The sequence below is a fragment of the Candoia aspera genome, chromosome 6 (assembly GCF_035149785.1).
Source record: "Candoia aspera isolate rCanAsp1 chromosome 6, rCanAsp1.hap2, whole genome shotgun sequence".
Classification (NCBI taxonomy): Eukaryota; Metazoa; Chordata; class Lepidosauria; order Squamata; family Boidae; genus Candoia; species Candoia aspera.
Window position 1 is genome coordinate 95,655,896 of NC_086158.1, and position 18,149 is coordinate 95,674,044.

The 18,149-nt window shown below is 39.3% G+C and overlaps 1 pseudogene; it reads left to right on the forward strand.

Moving 5' to 3' along the window:
* The first annotated feature begins 16,656 nt into the window (after positions 1-16,656).
* On the forward strand, positions 16,657-16,783 carry LOC134500587 (U2 spliceosomal RNA; annotated as a pseudogene).
* Positions 16,784-18,149: the final 1,366 nt, after the last annotated feature.

The following is an 18,149-nucleotide window of genomic DNA, read 5'->3' on the forward strand; positions in this document are numbered from 1 at the left end:
TTGTTAATGAGTTGGATCCAGACTGAGTGCCAGTGGGACTGAAATCTTCTCCCCCTACTTCCTATGCAACTTTTCCAAGCCAATGAATATTTTATTTTGGTAACCATTGAATGAAATAGATTGTAGTGCTATGGAAAAGGGGTGCTCTTCAAAGCTTGAGCAAAACTAGGAATAAAGCAGAATGAGGTCTAGCTATGGCCTCTGGTTAAAGAAATACAGTAATATAAAATGGAAGCCTTTGAGGGTGAAGATTTCTTCATGTTCACTCCAAGGCTATGAGCTTTATTTTCCAAGTTGAGGCACCCTGTTCTTGGTGGTTTCCATTGGATTCTGAGATGAGAATCAGAATGGCCACGCTTGCAACAACTATGCATGCTATTTTATGATTTTGCATTTTAAGCACATCATCCTAAGGTATTTCCCAAGACAAAGATCTATTAAATAGTTTCTATGGGAAGACTTTGGAGTTGGCTGTTTTAATCTTTGACTTGAAAGCAATCAGGGGTTGCCTTTAGTTGATATGGGCTTTATTTCAATGTGCTTTTCACTCACACTGTCATTTACCACTTTTCTTTTAACCAAGTCCATAAGCATGAACTGTTATGACAATCTAACAATAGGCATTGCATTGGAGAAAGTGTTCTGTTACAAAGCAATTAATTGCAGAAATTTAATTGTGGTGGTAAATTCTACCACCACAATTCCCCTTTCAGATATTTCTTTTCCAGCCAAAAATGTGTCTGAACTTTTTTTAATGCCTTCATGAAACTAAGAATCATTCATATCTATGAGACCAGCCCAGTGGATTTGTTACCAGTGGCAACCCCAATGCCATAACAATGCAGGTCTCCTTCTGGAAGACATCAGCAATAAGGTTAGAACTTTAAGATAATATGGCTCATCTCCACCATCCTAGTCTCATGCTAGAATTCTGATGCCAAACCTAAGTATGTTTTCAGAGTTGTAGTTATGTTGCATCCTGGTTGATTAAGGTTTAAAATAAAACCCCAAGAACCTGTACACATATTCCGTGACAACCTTTATGCTATTTATGGATGGAGCTCTAAGATCCATGATATGCACGTGCATCAAATCAGGACCACAGTATTGTATTAGAAATCACTTCTATTGTCACGAACGGATTCTAGCACTAGAATGCAGAATGATGACCACAATCCATGACCAATAGCGATGCAGTTGATGGTGCTCTATATCTTCTCCAGAATGCCACAACACCACGCCAGCTCCTCTGCAGCATCTGAAGTCCTCTCATTTTCTCTGATGCCCACACTTCCCTGACAGATAAAACACAGGGAGTTCATTAAGATTATCACCTCTTATTGTGATGTTCTCCTCCCTGGGATTCCTATCGAAGTCAGAACTTGTGTTTCTTGCAACACAAAAATAAACTATGGATTTTGCAGTATCATAAGCACAGTCTCTTTCAAGCTGAGCTTAACTACATCCATGTTGTTTTGCTGGCAATATTATGGAAATAGTTTGCCACTGCCATCTTCTGGAATGTTTCTTGATTTTCTGGTCTAGATGACAACCATGATAATTCCTGGAGGTTTCCTATCAAAGTTCTACCCACACTTGCCCCTGACTAATGTTTAGAAAGTGCATAGTGGGTAAGTTCACATCAAAAAGCAAGTTCACTGATCAGTTTTTTTAACTGATTACTAATCAGTCACCACAAGATCTGTACACATCTTTTTGACCCAGCTCTTAAATTAAAAGTAGTAGCAACCTACTGCATTTGAATGTCTACAGTTTATGTAATTCCCCATTTAACTTGCCAAAATGAAGGAAATTAAATGTTATCAGCAAATATAACACATAAACATTTTGATTCCATATACCAATATTTATTGGAAAATGACTTTGACTATTATGAACAAGAAATATGCAGTATAATTCCCCTCTCAACTATATGCACATCGCTCAACTGAAAATCTATAAAAGGGAATTTTGCAATGAATTCTAGGCCCACACTATAAACTTGACCCAGCAGGATTCTCCTAAATTCATCAGAGATTTCGTATTGTGCTTAGTGCTAAAGAATCACTTAGCTCCCTCAAATTATGTACCATCCAATTTAGATAAACTAGCTGATGAATGAATCGTAAGCTAAGATCTTGAAAATCATTTCTTTTCATCTTGCAGTTCCTGCTATGCATAGTTTATTTCGATTCACTTTACAAAGGAGCTAAAGATGGGGCGAGTCACTTTCTTGTAGCTTTGAACCACAATTTACAAGGCAGCTTTGCAAATCATTTATCATCCACTCTTTCAAAGTGTTTTTTGTTTTTAATTGCTAGTTTTAAATAATCTAGGAGGACAAAATTCATTAACAAAGCAACTGTACTGGCAAACATTGGTGTGGTTATATTTCACTGAAATCAACTGGATTATCTTCAAATTATAAAAGGAAATTTGGAAATTAACCTGGTGAATAGGAAGGATAATTTGACCTATGTGATTTGCCTTTCAAAATGAATATAACAATAATATTTTTGCAAGTCTACATATACAGTTGAAAGTAACATAAAAGTGCTATATTTCATAGTAGGGTAAACAGAATCCAGATGTTTAATTAATAAGAAAGCACATTAAATTGTGGTTGTATTCTTTTTTTCAACCTGCACACACATGGACACACACACATACTCTTAATCACACCAGTCCAACCAGGCATACAATAAGAGGCATGACAAAAACCAAGGCGGAAAATGTCAATCCTTGCCAGAGAGAGAAAGAAGAACAAGAAATAAAAAAGGCCTCATCCTGGCATATTTCTTTAGAAGCACTCAAATGCTATTTCTGTTCTTTCAATCTTGTCTGCAAACAGAACAACTGTATCTATATACTTCAACCACACCTTTGTTGTTTTTCATTGCTTGAAGGAAAAGTAGCTCGTAAATGAACATTGTTGAGAAGCTGAATGCTTCAGTTGCTCGAAATGGATATCAAATGTACTGTGACCTGTGAGTCTGTAAATGTTGTGCCAAGGTGCTTTGTTGAAGAATATTCACATTGGATCATGTTGTAAGCATGCAACTGCAAGAACAACTCCACAATTAAAGGCAATAACCACTGCTGATCATTTCCCTTTGCATCCATTTAACCAAGGATGGAAAATGTGTCAATTGCAGTAGCTCATACAGTAACATTCGCCTTTCCTGAAATTTGGTGGTATAAGGAAAATTTTAAATTATACACCAAAGGATTTTCTTCCACTTTTGTAGGGACTGATATAAAGCCTCAATGTTTGGAGAGAGAATTTTAAACAAAATGATAGCAGTAACCGAAGGAACGGATTGAGTTCTCACAAAAATTAGGCTTATTATATATATTTGAGGGGAGGAAGAAAAAAAAATGACAAAGCAAAAAACCTACTATTACTTGCTTTTAGCAGCAAGGTCAATCACTGCCCACCAATGAAAAGATTTGGATAATTTGTTGCTTGAAAAATGGCTCAGTAATATTTGATCTATTGCCCTGCTTGAGAAGGTCTCGGATAAAATTCACATGCTTAAAAAACCAAGTGAGTAATCATTATCCTGCTGGGATTGGCAGGATTTTATCTGTTTTATAGATGGCAGAATGAATACCCCTCAGGATATATGAACATTTATATGGCCTGATGTAAGAATAGAAACCTTTGTGCATAGTGCAAGTTAATGCAATGTAAATAATAGTAATAGTAATAGTAATAGTAATAATAATAGGCTTCTTTACTTGGAAAAGCTTTCATCTGACAACATGCTTAACACCATCAAACAATAACATCTGCCTATACCAGGTCCTTGGGAAGGACTCGATGGGTGGATAAAAATGCCAAATCGAGTCTAAACATCTGTCTGGCTGTGCGACCAGCCATAATAAGTTTTACGTCTCCCAAAAATCTTTTGAGCTAAAGGCAACTTCCAGGTCCCAAACTATATAATACCATAAAAATACATTGACAGTACTTTTTTCCCCATAAATTTCCAGCATTGGGGGATAAATGGAGCAACCAAGATCAAGTGGCTAGCATGGATGGAAGGGAGCAGAATTACCTTAATCCAGGGCATTTGTAATTTTCATTGTTTAAAACACATGGCCTTGTTTGTTTCAGCGGCACTCACAGAATCCCCCAAGTCATTTTAAACCTTATGCTTGAAATTGCACGAAGCTTCAGTGCTCTCACTTGAGGTCTTGCAAGATCACACGGGTGGGATTGTCAAAATCCTGCAGGATTTAGCTATGTTTAATGAGCTAGTAGTTGCCCAGGATTTATTAAAAAAAATCCAACCCCAACAATAATCGGGAAGCAACATTTGCAGTCTGCAAAAAGGTTTAAATCCTGATCAAAACACTGTCTGCCTTGAAAGACCAAGGCTACAGTCTGGGATGGTTTCTTGGCTTCCAGATGACTGGATTCCAGGTGGCTCTGGTGGGAAGGAATGCATTTCCACATTTATATCTAGCAAACCATCTGTGTCTGTTCCTGAGCCAGACGGAGACCTGGCAACATTTCCCCATGCTTTCGCTGCATCCTCACTTAAGTACTGCATTGTGCTTTTGGGACGGTTACTGCTGGGAAAGGCCCAGAAGCTTCAACTGGCGAAAAATACATCAGCCAGGCTGCTAAGTGATATACAATACCTGCAACAGGTTATATCTATGTTGACATATCTGCACTGAAATATCTGCAAGTGTTTTCGGAATACAGTTTCAGTGGGGCGACCAGATCTGGGCTTCAAAAATCCATTCTGCCACTTAAATAAAGAACAGTTAGCGGTTTTGCCTTTCTTTGCTGCCATTTTGTGGTCATCTGGATTTATTTATTTTTTAACCTTTAAGCTCTAGATTTATTGGAGACTAACTGTTTTCAGGATCACCTACCTCAATATGTTGTCCTGCCATTAAATTCAACAGGAAAGGCTGTCTTTAAGATGCTTCCTTTTCCAAGGTCTGTTTCTCAGGTAGATAGGATAAGGCCTACTCCTGCATTGCTTCTAAGCTACGGAATATGCTTTCTTCAAACACACCCCTGCTCTTTCTGGTTTGCATTACATTTCATCTGTTTTAATTTTTTTACAAATATTATTATCAGCTGGCTTGAAAGCCTTCTGGGCAGAAGAATTGAATATAAAGTAGATGATGATGATGATGATGATGATGATGATGATGATTGCAGTAGAAGGTGTAAGACTGGAAGTCTCAAACCTCCTCCACCACCTCTGACTTTGGAGTAAGGCTTAGTAATTCTTGCTGACACCACCTGTTCTCCAAGGACACCTTAACTGGCACCCACCGCCTAACTTTGTGTGTGAATAACCCTGTGCTGCATTGCTGGTAAGTTAACAGTCAAAATGCAGAAAGTGATATAATTTCAACAGTTACATCCTGCCCATGTAATGTAGAGAAAATGCAAATACTCATTGCTGGAAAAAAAAAAAAGATAAATTACAGAGCTACCCAGATTGCTGTACTGTACAACTGGCAACTTGTCAAAAAAGAGGGGGGAAAAAATTCAAGTAAAATTACAGTGCTCTGGGCAGACCACAAGATGGTGCTAGTCTGCTACAAATGAAGCTCCCTGCCAGAGATCTACCTACAAAAATACTGAGAGGTTTTAAATTATTATTAAAAATCATAACAAATGATAAAGAATATACATATTTGTGGTTTTGTGAGAGATTTATCACAGCCAATGCAACCTATCAACTGACTTGTGGTCTCCTTATGCAATATTTTTACAGTGACAAGTGAGTTAATCCATTTCTTATGCTCATCTTGAAAAAGAGAACTACTGTTATTGTCACTGTTGTTGTCTTGGGCAGAACCACTCACTGAGGGAGATGGTGGGATTCTCTTCACTGGATGTTTTCAAGCAAAAGCTGGACAGCCATCTGTGAAGCCATCTGAGTTGGCCTCATGGGCCTAAATGGCTCCTCCAAAGTATGGACCGTATGCTTAGTTATCAACATTGTAGTTTTTTTCCCCTTCTTATTCAGACCCAGTGAGGTTGAAAGTAAAAGATACTGAAGAATTGTGCCACCAAATGGGGTGATCCAGGGAGGTGTGTTATCCTTACTCAGAAGTAAAATCTAGTTGTGATACTTTTAAGGCAAGATGTCTTCTATGCAATATCTAGAAATTTAACTCTAAAGGAACCTGAAAGGCATAGAATGAAACACAGAATTTTGGAGTGAATGAGAACTGAAGGGTTATCTTGTCTAAACTCTGTAATGTGCAAGGAAATCAACAAACCCATAATTGAAAGCTGGCTCTTCCAGTCTCTTCTCAAAAACCTTCAGAGATGGAGAATATACATTTGTAGGTAGATTGTTCCACTGTTGGACAGATCTGACCATCACTGACTTATTTTCAATGTATTATTTTTGTTAGCAAACAAGAAAATTGTATTTCATTTCCCCAAAGTATGTTTCTTAATATACTTTCTTTTTAATACACATTCCTGAAGTTCTATTTTCATGAAGACTGATCAGCTATGATATTGATATTGCCCAACATGAGTAGTGAAGTAGGTGCTGTGGCATTTCAAATAGGATCCAATTAGCAGGCTTTAAAGCTAAGCTATTATTACCATGAGTGCATGATTTGTTATCAAGTTTCAGTAGTCATAATTGAAACTGATAGCAGCATTTAAACAATTGAAGACATTTGTTTAGAGGATGGTTCAATCCAACCAAATGGGAAGTAAGGTTCCAAATTATTTGGGCTGCAAGTTTTAATTGGGTCAATTGGTAGTTTAATCAACTTAATTGGTGGAGGCCGTTATTGATTGGGAAGGCACATATTTTTAATCAATTGAACATATTAAGGACACATATTTTCATTCTGATACACGACCATCAGAAGTAGAACAAAAGAAAATGTTGCAGATAGTCAATTCGATGTAATGGTTTGCAAATGAATAATCAAAAGACATTACACAGCTGCCAGGATCTCAATTAATAGACTTTGAGAGTTGAAGTATTGAGAATGCCAAATGTATTATAATCAAGGTAATCTTTTATATTAATATGGAGACCTGCCTTACTCAGCTCACTGAATAATATACAGCAGTGTTTCACAACTGGAGTCACTTCCTGTCTATATGGCCAGCAGGTTGGGGAATTCTGGGACTTGGTCCACAATCTGGAAGTTGCCCAGAATGGAAAGCACCACTTTGTATCAAGAAGAACGAAATCACGAACTGGTCAATGCCTTTCACACCCATTTTGTTTGGGGCTGCAGCTTTTCTGAGATAGCTGCTTGCTCTTCCTCCTCCCTCCCTCCCTCCCTCCCTCCCTCCCTCCCTCCCTCCCTCCCTCCCTCTTTCTTTCTTTCTTTCTTTCTTTCTTTCTTTCTTTCTTTCTTTCTTTTCTTTCTTTCTTTCACAAGTTCACTGCTCAAATGGTGAAACAATGGGGGGGGGGTTGCTTGCTTTTTTCCTTAACTAGAGATTGATGAGAATTCTGTCCATTATCCCTTCTAGCCTGTGGACTAACATGGCTCTCTTTCTACAGTGTTAAAATTATGATTCTTTCTTCCTTCCTTCCTCCCTCCCTCTTGCCTTCTGGCTTTTTACAAGTTCACTGACAGAATGGTGAATTGGCCTTTTTCTGTTCTGTTCTGTTCCTTCAAGGCGGCGTTGCTAAGAGTTCTGTCCTTCTTCTCCTTCTGGACCAAGACACAGCCAAGCATGGCAAGGCTATTTCCACCAATGGACAGATCAGACCCACGTGTCCTTAAGGCCCATCCATGGGAAGGAAAATGATTGGGGCTTGCTTTCCTGGCATGGATGGGCAGTATCAAGAATCCACCAATCAGAAGCCATGGTAAGTACAGTCCAGACAGAACCACCAGAACTTCATCATGGGCAGAGGAGAGGAAGGGGCTGAAATCTAGAAAGAGCTTTCTTAAGTTGGCTTCATTTGCTGGTGGTTTATGTACAGGAGTTAAGCAGCTTAAGGATGCAGTGCAGAAAAGCTCTGAGTCATTGCTCTCTCTCTCTCTCTCTCTCTCTCACACACACACACACACACACACAATTATTTATTTATTTATCATACGGCAGCACATTGTACATATTACAAATACATTATGTTAAAAAATGGGAATATAAAAAGGTATATAAAAAATTATAACTAAAAACAAACATTAAGATTTTTGTCATCTCTCTCTCTCTCTCTCTCTCTCTCACACACACACACACCTGGTCTATCCAAGATCCTTTTTCTTTTCTCTCTCTTTTGTCCATTATTCTCCACCCCCTTTCTCTTTTTTACCCATTTCATGTCTTCCCACATCTGCCTCCCCTTTTCCCTAGCAAGACGTGCAAGATGAGGATTAGCTCTTCTCCCTTTCCCAACTTCCCTATACTGATCCCACTGGCAACATTTTGTACCAGAAGACATCAGGTGGAATCTTTTGCACAGACGCTGAAATACTAAATGCTGGTACAAATTGAGATAAACCGGGATCACCAGGAAAGAGCAAGGGAAGGGAACAGCTTCCCTCAGGATCCATCAAGATTTACTGCCAGTCAATCAAATACACCCAAAGACTCAGTGTGCTTAATAGCTTCTTATGGAATGCAGGTGGCTGGAAAGCTGGAATGGGGTTTGCTAACTAGATTGATGGGCAGGAATTTTCTTCCAGTTCAATGTTGCACAGCATGTGGTTGCCAGACACATTTGTTTGCCTAACCGTTAGCTGTTGCCTTTAAAACGGTCCGGCGTTGCAAATCGGATGGAGGGAATAATATCTAATAGGGCTGCATGGCAGGAGGCTTCATTCAGGGATGGGTGGAATGAAGCTGTGGTTTCTCCCAGGCATATTATTCTGTGTTAGGAAATGTAACTGGGAAGGGATGTCAAAATAACACATATACAACCTGCAACTGGAAGCAATCACATCCGGGAAATGTTCAACCACTCTAATTCTACCAGTGGAATAAAGAGATGTGGTGGGAGCAAAGATGGTTCTCAAACATAGAAAGCCATGTGGAAATAGAGCTAATGGGGTTGGTGCACAGGTGTCTGTTCCTAACCACAAAGACACCAAATTCATGAAACATGCATCATGGGGTCATGACCCAAACATTGCATGCAGGCATATAAGGGGTGTATGTTTTGTCTATTGACTGATGTAAGCTAGATTTAGCTATACAGGCAGTCCTCACTTAGCGACCACAATTGAGACCAGAATTTCAGTTGCTAAGTGAAGTGGTCATTAAGTGAATCTGACCTGATTTTATGACATTTTTTGTGGTGATCATTAAGTGAATCACTATGGCTGTTAAGTGAACCATGTGGTCATTAAGGAAATCATGCGGTTCCGCATTAATTTTGCTTGCCAGAAGCTGGCTGGGAAGGTCAAAAATGGCAATCGTGTGACCATGGGATGCTGCAACAGTCTTAAATGAGAACCGGTTGCCAAGTGCTCAAATAGTGATCACGTGACCGTGGGGATGCTACGATGGTCATAAGTGTGAGCATCGGTTGTAGGCTGGTTTTTTCAGCACTGTCGTAATTCTGAACAGTCACTAAGCAAATTATCATTAAGTGAGGACTACTTGTATTTCCTTTTCTTATCTCCTGAAAAATGGTTAGGATGAATCGAAAACAGGGGACATTTTTGTGTGTGCACATTGTATGTGTATTTCAAACAATCTTTCTCTCTTTTCTAGGTAATAACTAGGTAATACCTCTCTATACATCCATACGTATATTTTCACTAGACAAGTTATTTGGATGGTGTGATTAGGTTTGTGTATTTAGTTCAATTTCATACATTTCTTTTACATGCACGAATAAAATCATTTTCAAGAAATAAAAGGTGTCACTGGTCTTACCAGTGTTAGAGATGATGGTGAGATTAACATATCCTAGGTATGATTCAATCTCACTTTTATGAGTTCAGTAGATTCTTCAAACATACTTACAATTGCTTGAAGACCTTAATTAAAACTGCTACCAAGAGTGGAACTGGCAACCCTAACATATGGCGGGCTCTTCAGCCCAAGAACATGAGTGAATTTGCCTTCATGAAAATCTTAACTGTACTTTAAGATTTAAAAGAAACAAGTCCCAGTAAGTAAAAAAATCCCATTTTTGGTCAAGCCATTCTGGTTGCTAACCATGTCCTGCAATGCGTGAGTTTCATGGGGATGTGCAAAATAAGCTAAAATTTCCACATTGCAGAGATGATTTCTACATCCTCAATTTATTAACAGGAATGCACCATTATACAAAATGTAGCCAAATTCTATGTGCATCATTTAAAACCAGGCATGAGCTAATGGTCTGTGATATCTTTAACCATCTTGTTAGTTGCATTGCATGAGACTCTGACAGTGTCATTCAGTTGCCGCGCTATATTTTAATAATCTGGCTTCTTTCATTGTTTCCACTTTTTTTTTCCTTTTAAATTTTCACAGTTCACAGTTCCCTTTTCAGCAATACAGTTTTACTGTGTGAAATAAAATGAGTTGGTGTGAAAAGAAAACCAGAAAACCTTTCCATTCCAGTAGTATACAGAAAGCAGCTTATCTTTAAATGCCAAGAAAGATGGATGGATGGATATCTATTCATTTATTGTGGCAAGGGTGACCAGCACATCACACTGCCACAACCACCACTTTTGACTTGCACATGGAGGGAGGAAGGAGACGACTATTCCTTAGATCTTGATCATCTGCTGCCTATTATTTATCCTTGTAATGTCCAGTTGATAAAAGGCACTTTCCTTTCTAACATCATCAAAAGGAAAAGATAAAGAATCAAAGAAACCAAGATTCTTCAAGGTTTACTTGGGACAGAGAGGATTTTGTGCAGGGCCAAAGACATTTTTCCTCCTCAACTTTATTTTATTTATTTAAACAGTTTATATGGCTGCCCATCTCACTATTGTGACTGTGGGCGCTGGACAAGAAATTAAAATCAGAACTCAGCCCAGCAACTCCATTAATTAAAGGCAAGTTTCAACCACAATCAATCAATATATACCAACATTTTTTCATGACTGACTTTATTAACTTTCCTTAGGAGAACTTTGACTCTGGTAGCAATGAGTCCAATGGTCAAGTTTCTTTTGCTAAGCCTTGAGGAACTATTACATGTAAATGTATTTACATACTAATTTATGTATAGACAAGTAGAGAAACATTTAATTACTGAGAGTCACATCTCATTTGGTGTCTTTCCAGATAGCTAAGAGTGATTTCTTCTATAAAGGGTATAACGGTTCCCATTCAGCACTGATTCAAGTCAAGGGTAAAATTTCTACTGACTTTAATGGAGCTCGATTGTTCCCTGTTTTACTCAACAGCACATAAGGTCTTCTCTTGTTTATCTGTTTGGCTTAAAACCCGGCCTTATTCTTAATGAAAAATGGGAAAGAGCATTTTGTCTGCTTAAAGAAAGAGCTGGATACTCTCTCTAAAAGATGCATGGATGAAAAATGAAGATCTATAAATTTCCCCCAGTCTTTGGGAGTTGTATTTTTGGGATGCTATTCACAAGGTCAAGCAGACTGGTTGACAACTGGGGCCAGACTGTAGGATGTAAAACTGCCTTTTACTTCCAAGAGCACCTTTACGTGGTGCCTGGATGTCTAGGTGTAATATGTTGGCAGGCAAATGCTCTTTCAGGTATTGCTAATCAGCAAGACCAGAAACACTAGAATTATATATATTTCAATGAACATATTATGATTGCTTAAATACTGCAAAACAATGTCCATTTATCTGCCCCTGAATACAGTTCACCTATAGTTTCATAGTATCCTAGCTTAGAGTTTAGTCACAATGTATAAATCACACTTGATTTTTCCCTACCCCACCGTACTGTGTTAGTGATTAATGGGTGATATTCAAAGTTCTCATTTGGTGACCAACAAAGACCCAGATGAGCTAAAGAAAATACTTGAAATACAACAAACATATGCTTCTAAGTTTAATTGGTAAGGATGACTTCGCCAAGGAAATTACTTATTGCTTGTAACATCTCCCTTTGATGAGATTTGCAGGGCATAGCTTGTGGGATCCCTTTGAGTATAGAAGTGAACTTTTGCCCACCAAAGCGATGTATCAAAATTTGCTGGAGCAACCCCATTCATTCACAAAGCAGGAAGTGTGTCCATCCAAGAAAACAGTTGGGGAAGGCAAGGTCTTAATCCTGCCCTAAGTTACCCCAAACATTTGGGCATGTCTGGATTTAAACCTGGTGAGAGCCAAAGCTAAAGGAAACAGCACAGGCTGCACCAACTTGTCAAGAATGCCACCAAGTTGCATTACAAACCTGTGATGAGGTGGAGGAGGCCCTTTTTGAACAGAAAGTAGGAATGTGTGCGGAAATAAAGGTTAATCTTACTTAATTAAACAGGATCATCTCAGCCACATAGAAGGGCACAGTTTATGGACAGCTTCATATGTAAAATTAAAATAAAACTAAGAAATGGAGTAAAATATCCCTGTTCTTGGGAAGTGCTGCTCATCCACCAGCAACGTGCTCAATTACATCCGCACTCTTTGTGTTTTGCAGTTTAAGAGTGTCATTTGGGAACCAGGAGGAAATTTGGAGCTGATGGGACCATGGAAGCCAACATTTGTTCTATGGGCACATGAGATCAAAGGAAGTAACAGAAGGGAATAACAGTATTTCTTGAACAGATCTGCATATTCGCCAGCAAGAAATGAAACGGAAAACTGGAAAATGTTAGCCAAAACAGATTATGCATTCATAGCCAACAACCTCACCAGTTTCAACCCCCTCATATCTAGTGGCAATTAAATGAAACCAAACTGTCTATATTTAAAGTAAAAAAAAAAAAAATGACCCAGATGCTTACTGAATTCTGAACTGAATGGATGGGGGTGGGGGATATATATATATATAGGTTTCATTTTAATAAGAAGCAACATAATCTGCACTTTCCAAACTAATTCACTGATTTAATATCATTACCACTTAGTTCTCATACTTTCCAAATTATGAAATGCCACTTACTAATGAAAAATAAGTGCACTAATAAGTACACTAGGGAAAATTGAACACCCAAAAATTGTACATTAGGGAAAAAGTGCACACCAATATTTTATGTGATTTTGCATGGAAAGGCATATGGATTTTCATGCAGTCTTTTTTTTTTTTTTTTTTTTAAAGTCATAAATTGAGTTGTAAATAAAATGGAATGTATCTGAAAACAGTCTGGGCTTTCTCTTTCCTTTCCTTTCCTTTCCTTTCCTTTTTCTTCTTTAATTTCCTCTTTTCTTTTTTACAGTTTTAGCTTTTACTTTTATTTCTCCCTTTCTCTTTCTTCTTTCTTGTTCTACTTTAGTTTGTATTAGTTCTTACTATTGTTGTTAAAACTTTCAATAAAAATTATAGACACACAGACACACTCACACACACACAAAGCTAGCAGAGGGGAACTGTATAATTGTTAGAACTTAAAAAACAGGAAAAAAAGTTACAGCCATAAAGCACGCAGTTGAGGGAAAACACTTGTACATACTATTAAATCTTTACATTTCCAGTGCTTGGGCTTAACTTTAGTGTTATAGCATCAATGCAGCTAAAAATCATTTCCCAGTGCCATGTATTTTCTACATACTACTGCAGTTAGTCTTTCCTTGATATTACTGTATAAATTATTAAGGTGATTTCATACAATGCATCACCCTTATTCATTATTAAGAAGGTGGGCCACAGATCTACCATATTTCCACTTGGGTGTCATTAATAACAAGGGGACAGTTAACTGTGTCAGGACTAGAGGTAAGGCTGTATGTGCATGTGGGGAAAAACTATTGTCATGCGCTGCCTACCGCTGAGTAAAACACAGACGCTGATTCAGGAAGAGCAGGTTCAGGTTTATTGCAGCGTAGTGCAATACGCGGAAAAAAGCTGAGAGTGAAGGGAGCGCGCCGGTGCGGGGTTTAAATAGCCCGCGCCGGTCAGCGCCCCTCCTCTTTGGTTTGCGTCATCCCCCCTTTGTCCTGCATGCTTCCGTGCCGGTAGGGGAAGGGTTGCGGGGCCCCTGCTGGTGCCCCGGGCTTGCCCATGATCTGTTTCTTCCTTCGGCCGGTGATTGCTGTCAGCTGGGCGATCTCCGTTGCGCTTTGCTGACAGCTTCAGGTGTGCCTCGTGACCCGCCCTGTCTTTTGTCTTTCCTTCCTCCTCTCTTGTGTCTTGATGGCTGGGTCGTCCGGCCGGGGACCTTCCCTTCTCCTCGGGGTCTGTGCCTGTTGTTGTGCGTGCTTTGCTTATCCTAAATCCCTTCCCCTGCTTGATGGGTATTGTCATGTGTGCCGTTGTGCTGATGCCTTCAGCTCAACGGCACTCATGACAACTATCAACAGAATCTTCTCAATGGAGCTGAAGCTTTGGAAGTATAACCAAAGGTAGTGTGCTATCTCTTGAACTGTAACAACCCCAAATCCCTAATTAGGACCATTCAGTTCAGTTCCATATTGGTCACTGATCCATCAAGGAGGGCAGAGATCTGGATTTCAAGGGCAAAATGTGATTAGGAACAAGCATGTCACACCTGTTGGGAACACCTTAAGGCAGCTAAAGCTTTCTTGGGCTGCTTTTGTTATTTTTTACTGAAAGGGAATGATATCCCCAGCCTGGTCTGTGTCAGGTTCTCATATTGTATGAGATACTTTCACCTAGTTCTGTAATAGTGAACCAATGAATTTGGAAGAGTTGTTTAGAATCAAAGGTTTCAACTAGAGATGAAAAGTATGGGCACTTGGCTCCACTGCTTCATGAGCTGCATTGTTACCAAGGGCCTTCAGGTGCAATTCAAGGTGCTGGCTATCTCCTATAAAGATCTCCATGACATAGTGCCCAGTTCATGGGTTGAAGTGAGGTCAGCTAGTATGGGCATGCTCCAGGTCCTGTTGATTAAAGAATGCCATTTTATGGGACCCAGGGAGCAGGCCTTCTTGGTGTTGACTCCTACCATCTGGAATGATATTCCCCCTCCTCAGAGATGTATACTGCTTCTACCCTATTGACTTTCCTAAAATTGCTAAAATCCTAGTTGTTCTCCCAGGTCTTGGGGTAGGATGCTTGGTTGAGCCCCTCTGGATTTGATTTAGGCATTTTTTTTAGTTTTTCCTGTTTTATGGGTTGATCTTCCCATCAGCCATCAGTTCTTTGATATATGTTATTTTTTTTAATTTAATTTTATTGTGTTCCAGTTTGGTGTGGTGGTTAAGGCACCAGGCTAGAAACCAGGAGATCGTGAGTTCTAGTCCTGCCTTAGGCACAAAACCAGCTGGGTGACCTTGGCCCAGTCACTCTCTCTCAGCCCTGGGAAGAAGAAGGCAATGACAAACTGCTTCCAAAACCTGCAGGGACTAGTCCAGGCAGTTGCCAATAGTCAACACTGACTTGAAGGCACCAAAAAAAAAAAAAAAAAAGCCACCCAGGGTCATTGCAGAGCCAGCCAACCTCAAAATTAGAATGTTAAATTATTATATTCACCCCCTTTGACCACCTCAGGTGGGAGAGTCTCATTTTGGCTTCCAGTTTGGTCAGAATAGAGTCTCTACAAATTACTCCTGGACAATTGCTCAAAGGTTCAGAGCAATGGTGAATGACAGCTATTAAGGCAACATCGATTTGCAAAGCTTCCAGGAGGAGGAAGAGGAGGAGGAGGTGGAGGTGGAGGAGGAGATGATGCTTAATGGTTCTGAATATAATCCTGGCCCATGTGTAAAGTCCTGTGGCCTGTCCTTACTGACAATGATTTTTAGGACACAGAGATTTAATTTACTATGTATAAAGCCAGACAAAACCCTGCATAATTACATTTCATGTCTTTGGATTGACAGGATGCCAAAGAAGCTACAAGAAGATTACTGTTTGGCAGGTAATGCTGGACATTTTAGGCAGTGGGCTGTATAATTTGGCCCTAGCCTGGCATTCAGATCTCCACCTAAGAGCTTGTGAACAGCTAGCTGCCAACTTGGCCATGTCATTTTCTAAGTGATGCCATAAATCCTTGATCTGAAAATGCTCACATAAAGCGGGAAGGTAAACATGCCTGCCATGCTTAAATTGAATTAATGCTTTCAGAGCAGATCTTTCAAAGGCTCAGAGTTTGGGAAAGCTAACCCTACTAAGCCTTCCCTGTGTTCTTCCCAAAGGTGACTCAATGACATCCTTTTAGCAGCTAGATCCCTGTAGGAGCACAACTTCAGTCAATCAAACCTTTATTGGCAGTATAAAAGCAATAAAATACAAAAGACATTAACATATCATGAGAGTAACAAAGAAAGAGCCTAGTCATTGAAAAAATTGGTTGCATTTCCTTTTGAGTACTTCCTCTAGGAATCTGGCAACAATTTGGGTGGTTTCAGATACAGCATCACTCAGTAGATATTGGCAAGATGATACAGTATCTACAACATTTAACAGGCATTTATCCTGTAAAGGTTTTGAGAGTAATTCATGCCGAAAAGACACAAATAAGTGGCAGTCAAAAATGATGTGATGAATTGTATCTGGACTGCCACAGAGACAGAGCCTCTCATGGATGGGAATGGATTTCTACCTTCTGAAGCGTACCTTGGAAGCAAAAGCATTTACTCTGGCCAGGAAGAAGGCCCTACACTGAGATGGTATGCAAATAATGCGCCATCTTGCTTCTCGGCCTTTTGGCTAAGGTCAAGTGTAGTCTCTGTTCTTATCAGGAGCACAACTTATTTACAGCATATAACTGATAATCTTTACTTCTCTAGAGTCAGATTTCCAGCAAGCCACATTCTATGAGATCAGGGCAAGGGACTGATGTGATAGTAAATGTGACTCAGTGACCCACCGCGTCATCTTACTGTTCAGAGCAGGTTTCCAAAACTCTTGGCCAGATATCTGGGATGCGTCCAGTTCTTGGGATGAGGGTTGAGACATCACCAAATAAGACGTAATGGTGCCATTAAAGGGGGACAGGTTTTGGAATGCTGAGATTTGTATAAAGAGATTGAGGATAATTCTGTGTTTATTTTATTAATGTGTTACAAAGCTCAACCATGTTGGCATTTGCTCACGTCTCAGGATTACCTGTTTAGAAGTGGCGGGGATGATTTGGCCCCTTCATGGTTTTCATTATTATTCTTTAAAAGTGCCTAAACTCTTGAGAGAGAAAGAGAAAGAGAGAGAGAGAGAGAGAGAGAGAGAGAGAGAGAGAATAGATATGCAGGAAGAGGCTCAGAGAGAGAACAGTAACCACAACAAATTGCTTTTCATCTGCACAAAATACAATCTCCAAAAGCAGCTCTTGACAGCTTCTTGTACGGTGAAATCTGATCTGATATAATACATGCAGTTGAAACGGTGTCCTTGCTATAAAAAAGGAGGTAGTAAATTAACATTAGATTATTGTAGCACAAAATACAGACTCCTATTCAATATAGAAAAATAGTGATAATATCGGGTTTTGTAGTGCAAAGAACATTCCAAGATATACCCGATAGCACCCTGAAATGATGTTACCTGCGGCTTTCAGTGGCAGCACAGGAAGATCCTAATGATTAAATTCTCCCTCCTTTTATTTATTTATGTATTTATTTTCAGTTCTCATATAATGATCTAAGGTGTGTCACAACAATCAATTTTCAGTGTTCATGCTACTGCTTCTTGCTGGGAATTCCTTGTAAGGTCCAGCAGCCAAAATATGTAGACTATTTAGCTGTGACAAGTCACGTTGCCCGGGGTGCACCATGAGAAGGCTAGTCTACATTGCACCCCAACTATGACTGCAGGAATGTCCCGCAAACTTTACATCACACCGTGATGGAATGAGCCCTCAGAAGGTTTCCTGGCTCCCTACAAGAACTACACCATCTCAAGGGCACTGCTGTCCAAAGGCTAAACGATCTAGATATCCGCCATCAGCTTAGTTACTTTAGTAACTGCTCATACCTAACTTAATTTATTCATAATTTTATTCATCATTTGTATTGCATGTTTTTAAAATAATTTATTGTCCCAATGTCCCATATTTTATACACTTTTATATATTGTTTTTGTGATCTTTATGCAACAATGCTGCATTCTGCTATGCCATACGAAATCAATAAGTAACAACAATCAGTAAACACAAAGATGTTCTTTGCACTGTTTTCACTTCCCCCA